This window comes from Rattus norvegicus, chromosome 11 (assembly GCF_021556685.1).
Source record: "Rattus norvegicus strain SHRSP/BbbUtx chromosome 11, alternate assembly SHRSP_T2T, whole genome shotgun sequence".
Lineage (NCBI taxonomy): Eukaryota > Metazoa > Chordata > Mammalia > Rodentia > Muridae > Rattus > Rattus norvegicus.
Window position 1 is genome coordinate 38,005,724 of NC_141544.1, and position 6,000 is coordinate 38,011,723.

Genomic DNA, 6,000 nt, shown 5'->3' on the forward strand with positions numbered 1-6,000 from the left:
AGCAGTCATTAAAGGTCTCCCAACCAAAAAGAGCCCAGGTCCAGACGGGTTTAGTGCAGAATTCTATCAAACCTTCATAGAAGACCTTATACCAATATTATCCAAACTATTCCACAAAATTGAAACAGATGGAGCCCTACCGAATTCCTTCTATGAAGCCACAATTACTCTTATACCTAAACCACACAAAGACCCAACAAAGAAAGAGAACTTCAGACCAATTTCCCTTATGAATATCGACGCAAAAATACTCAATAAAATTCTGGCAAACCGAATTCAAGAGCACATCAAAACAATCATCCACCATGATCAAGTAGGCTTCATCCCAGGCATGCAGGGATGGTTTAATATAAGGAAAACCATCAACGTGATCCATCATATAAACAAACTGAAAGAACAGAACCACATGATCATTTCATTAGATGCTGAGAAAGCATTTGACAAAATTCAACACCCCTTCATGATAAAAGTCCTGGAAAGAATAGGTATTCAAGGCCCATACCTAAACATAGTAAAAGCCATATACAGCAAACCAGTTGCTAACATTAAACTAAATGGAGAGAAACTTGAAGCAATCCCACTAAAATCAGGGACTAGACAAGGCTGCCCACTCTCTCCCTACTTATTCATTATAGTTCTTGAAGTTCTAGCCAGAGCAATCAGACAACAAAAGGAGATCAAGGGGATACAGATCGGAAAAGAAGAGGTCAAAATATCACTATTTGCAGACGACATGATAGTATATTTAAGTGATCCCAAAAGTTCCACCAGAGAACTACTAAAGCTGATAAACAACTTCAGCAAAGTGGCTGGGTATAAAATTAACTCAAATAAATCAGTTGCCTTCCTCTATACAAAAGAGAAACAAGCCGAGAAAGAAATTAGGAAAACGACACCCTTCATAATAGACCCAAATAATATAAAGTACCTCGGTGTGACTTTAACCAAGCAAGTAAAAGATCTGTACAATAAGAACTTCAAGACACTGAGGAAAGAAATTGAAGAAGACCTCAGAAGATGGAAAGATCTCCCATGCTCATGGATTGGCAGGATTAATATAGTAAAAATGGCCATTTTACCAAAAGCAATCTACAGATTCAATGCAATCCCCATCAAAATACCAATCCAATTCTTCAAAGAGTTAGACAGAACAATTTGCCAATTCATCTGGAATAACAAAAAACCCAGGATAGCTAAAGCTATCCTCAACAATAAGAGGACTTCAGGGGGAATCACTATCCCTGAACTCAAGCAGTATTACAGAGCAATAGTGATAAAAACTGCATGGTATTGGTACAGAGACAGACAGATAGACCAATGGAATAGAATTGAAGATCCAGAAATGAACCCACACACCTATGGTCACTTGATTTTTGACAAAGGAGCCAAAACCATCCAATGGAAAAAAGATAGCATTTTCAGCAAATGGTGCTGGTTCAACTGGAGGGCAACATGTAGAAGAATGCAGATCGATCCATGCTTATCACCCTGTACAAAGCTTAAGTCCAAGTGGATCAAGGACCTCCACATCAAACCAGACACACTCAAACTAATAGAAGAAAAACTAGGGAAGCCTCTGGAACACATGGGCACTGGAAAAAATTTCCTGAACAAAACACCAATGGCTTATGCTCTAAGATCAAGAATCGACAAATGGGATCTCATAAAACTGCAAAGCTTCTGTAAGGCAAAGGACACTGTGGTTAGGACAAAACGGCAACCAACAGATTGGGAAAAGATCTTTACCAATCCTATAACAGATAGAGGCCTTATATCCAAAATATACAAAGAACTCAAGAAGTTAGACCGCAGGGAAACAAATAACCCTATTAAAAAATGGGGTTCAGAGCTAAACAAAGAATTCACAGCTGAGGAATGCCGAATGGCTGAGAAACACCTAAAGAAATGTTCAACATCTTTAGTCATAAGGGAAATGCAAATCAAAACAACCCTGAGATTTCACCTCACACCAGTGCGATTGGCTAAGATCAAAAACTCAGGTGACAGCAGATGCTGGCGAGGATGTGGAGAAAGAGGAACACTCCTCCATTGTTGGTGGGATTGCAGACTGGTAAAACCATTCTGGAAATCAGTCTGGAGGTTCCTCAGAAAATTGGACATTGAACTGCCTGAGGATCCAGCCATACCTCTCTTGGGCATATACCCAAAAGATGCCTCAACATATAAAAGAGACACGTGCTCCACTATGTTCATCACAGCCTTATTTATAATAGCCAGAAACTGGAAAGAACCCAGATGCCCTTCAACAGAGGAATGGATACAGAAAATGTGGTACATCTACACAATGGAATATTACTCAGCTATCAAAAACAACGAGTTCATGAAATTCGTAGGCAAATGGTTGGAACTGGAAAATATCATCCTGAGTGAGCTAACCCACTCACAGAAAGACATACATGGTATGCACTCATTGATAAGTGGCTATTAGCCCAAATGCTTGAATTACCCTAGATCCCTAGAACAAACGAAACTCAAGACGGATGATCAAAATGTGAATGCTTCATCCTTCTTTAAATGAGGAAAAAGAATACCCTTGGCAGGGAAGGGAGAGGCAAAGATTAAAACAGAGACTGAAGGAACACCCATTCAGAGCCTGCCCCACAGGTGGCCCATACATATACAGCCACCCAATTAGACAAGATGGATGAAGCAAAGAAGTGCAGGCCGACAGGAGCCGGATGTAGATCGCTCCTGAGAGACACAGCCAGAATATAGCAAATACAGAGGCGAATGCCAGCAGCAAACCACTGAACTGAGAATAGGTCCCCCGTTGAAGGAATCAGAGAAAGAACTGGAAGAGCTTGAAGGTGCTCGAGACCCCAAAAGTACAACAATGTCAAGCAACCAGAGCTTCCAGGGACTAAGCCACTACCTAAAGACTATACATGGACTGACCCTGGACTCTGTCCCCATAGGTAGCAATGAATATCCTAGTAAGAGCACCAGTGGAAGGGGAAGCCCTGGGTCCTGCTAAGACTGAACCCCCAGTGAACTAGACTATGCGGGGAGGGTGGCAATGGGGGGAGGTTTGGGAGGGGAACACCCATAAGGAAGGGGAGGGGGGAGGGTGATGTTTGTCCGGAAACCGGGAAAGGGAATAACACTTGAAATGTATATAAGAAATACTCAAGTTAATAAAAAAATTTTTTTTGAAACAATAAATAAAATGGAAAACAGTTAAGATGCCCAATGTTGACCTCTGGCTGCTGTGTTCATGCATAGATGAGCATACCAACACACACATGTGCATCTACATTCACCCACTGCATACACAAAACAAAAACCATCCAAAGTTGTTGGTCCTCAATCTGTCTGGTCAGTTGCTGGTAACTATGGATGACCTAATTCTTCCACTTATTTAACTCCAAATGGTAATATCCTGGGAATGCACTGGAATGAGCTGGATAATCACCATGTTTTCATGTCCTTTGAAGCTATCAGGGAAACTCCATAAATTTGCAGCACAATTCTTGTCCTGAGATTTCTTTTTGTTCAGTGATTTCCTCCGAACTGAAGTATTTCTTATAGGAGGAAGGCTACTAAGACTCAGGAAGTACTTGAAACTTACAAGGTCCAAGAACTAAACTCCTGATTTTCTGAAATTTACAAGATTCACAAACCACTTTACCAGCCTCAAATTTTACAAACAGTAGTAAGTGCTGAGGAGAGGAGACTCTCAGACCAGAGGAGCTATTTGAAAACTTTCCAGTGACCTCCAAGGATGTAGCTTTCACAAATCCTCACCTAGGCTGGGGTGGGCTCTTTGATGAAACAACCAATTTTGGGTTCTTCATGTTCCTGTAAATAACCCTTCATCTATCCTTCATCTCTCTAAGTAACCCCCCCCCCAAATCATTGGTTTACTAACTTAGGACTTTGGTGGAATTGTTAGGTTGGTCATTGATTTGCTATCTGGGGTGAGTAGATTTTTATTTGTGATGCTCTGGGAAAACTCAATGCATCATATTTCTTTTTGGTTTCTTTCAGTCTCTAGAACTGGGTGACAGCCTGTGCCATTGCACACAGAAGGGCTGTGCATTTGGTTCAGTGCTTTTCTGTTGCTACCATGAAGGTATTTCTCATCAGCCTTTATTCATTGTAGGAAATACCAGGCTTCATCATGACACTATTTGACACCTACTTTGAGTTTATCAATCAAGGTACTTCTAATGAACTTGAACTAAATCAAGGTGCCATGTGCTCCTTTCACTTCAAGTCGTGTCACCATTCCTTACTGGACCCTGGGTTTCTTTCTGTCTTTTGCTTCCTCAGTGAACTTTCTTTGGCAGGAACACCTATTCTGGTAGCTTCCTGAGAAATGCTGTGTGGGAGGTAAGAGCTTTAGAAACTTTACATGTCTGAAAAGGAAAAAAGAAAACCTTTTTCATAGCTTCATATTCTAAGAGTATGGCTCAATATAGAATTCTTGGTTGGGAGCAGTTTCCCCTTGGGTCTTGGGAACACTGCTTTATTATCTTCTTGCATTCAATAATTCTGTTCAGAAGACAGATGCCCGTCTGACCCTGACCCACAGAAGGACCTGTCTTCCTCTCCCTTGCGGCAGCTATTTTCCAGCCTCCATCCTTGATTGCATGCCTCATCCTCTACTTAAGCTTTGCAGGTGATTTTTTTTTTCATGTTCATTTTAGCAATAGCTTAAACAAGAACAGAAGGTATAAACACGTGTTTTCAAACCGAGTCCTTTTAAAAGGTCTGTGTCACTCTTGAAGTTTGACCTTTCTCTTGGTGTGTAGAATCAGATGGTGGTGATGCGGGGATAATTTGCATAAGAAGCCGGAGCGTCTTTTGAAATAGACTAATCTTGCTTTTCAAAATTCAATGTTAAGGTATCATTTGTTACAGGTGAGAAAGAAGACAAAGAACTCCAGAGACAAAGTCACCTTGAGGAGGGAGACTACATCATGACCTCACATTGTAGCTGCACCACTAGACGGAGGGTTAGCTACATGAGGCCACAGAAAGGAATCATCTCTACAGAGCCCAAGGAAACAAATTGTGTTACCTCTATAATTATCTGTTTTTTCTTCCTGAAATAATTCTATCTCTAATGACTTGGCTGTGATTCAAATACAAAGCAAGTTTTAAACCCATTCCTTCTAAAGGGTACACTACTGTGACTTCTCACGTAAGTGTGATTAAAGGCTAAGATGAACCTAGATCCCAAACGTAAGAGAGGTTAAAAGGACTTGAAGATTTACAGAGTGAAGAGATTTTTTTTTGAAAAGAAAAAGTGAAGGAATAACAGGCAGGAGGAGAGAAGAAATTAAGAGATGCTCCAAGGATAGGGATTGGAATCTGGGTTGTGAACACTAATCTTCAACTGTATCCCTCCTACAGATCCCTTCCTCTTCTCTTTTTTCTTTTGGGAAATGGATTAAATCAGAGCCTTGTACATACCAAGAGTGAACTCACCGAATGTAGTGATTTGAATGAAAGTGACCCAATAGGTTCATATGTTTAAATACCTGGTACCCTGTTGTTGAACTGTTCAGAATGATTATAAGATATGGTCTTGTTGAAGAAAATGTGTCATTGTGGGCAGGCTTTGCAATTTCAAAATCCCATTCCATTCTTGGTTCTCTCTCTCTCTCTCTCTCTCTCTCTCTCTCTCTCTCTCTCTCTCTCTCTGCCTCCTACTTGAGGATAAGGATGTAAGCTCTCAGCTGCTTCTCCAGCATCACGCTTGCCTGCCTGCTGTCATGTTCCTCACCATGAACATGGACTTCTGCAACTGTGACCCTCAAATTAAACATTTTTATTTATAAGTTGTCTTGATCACAGTATTTTGTCATGGTGATGGAAAAGTAACTCAGAGAATCACAAATCTGTACTCCCAAAATCCACTGAAGTATTTCCTGATGGTGTTCATTGTCTAGACTGTTGGCGGTCTGGGAACAACTGAGCAGACTAGCATAAGCAGGCCGATCATTCCAAAGAACGAAGATTCCTATACTTATT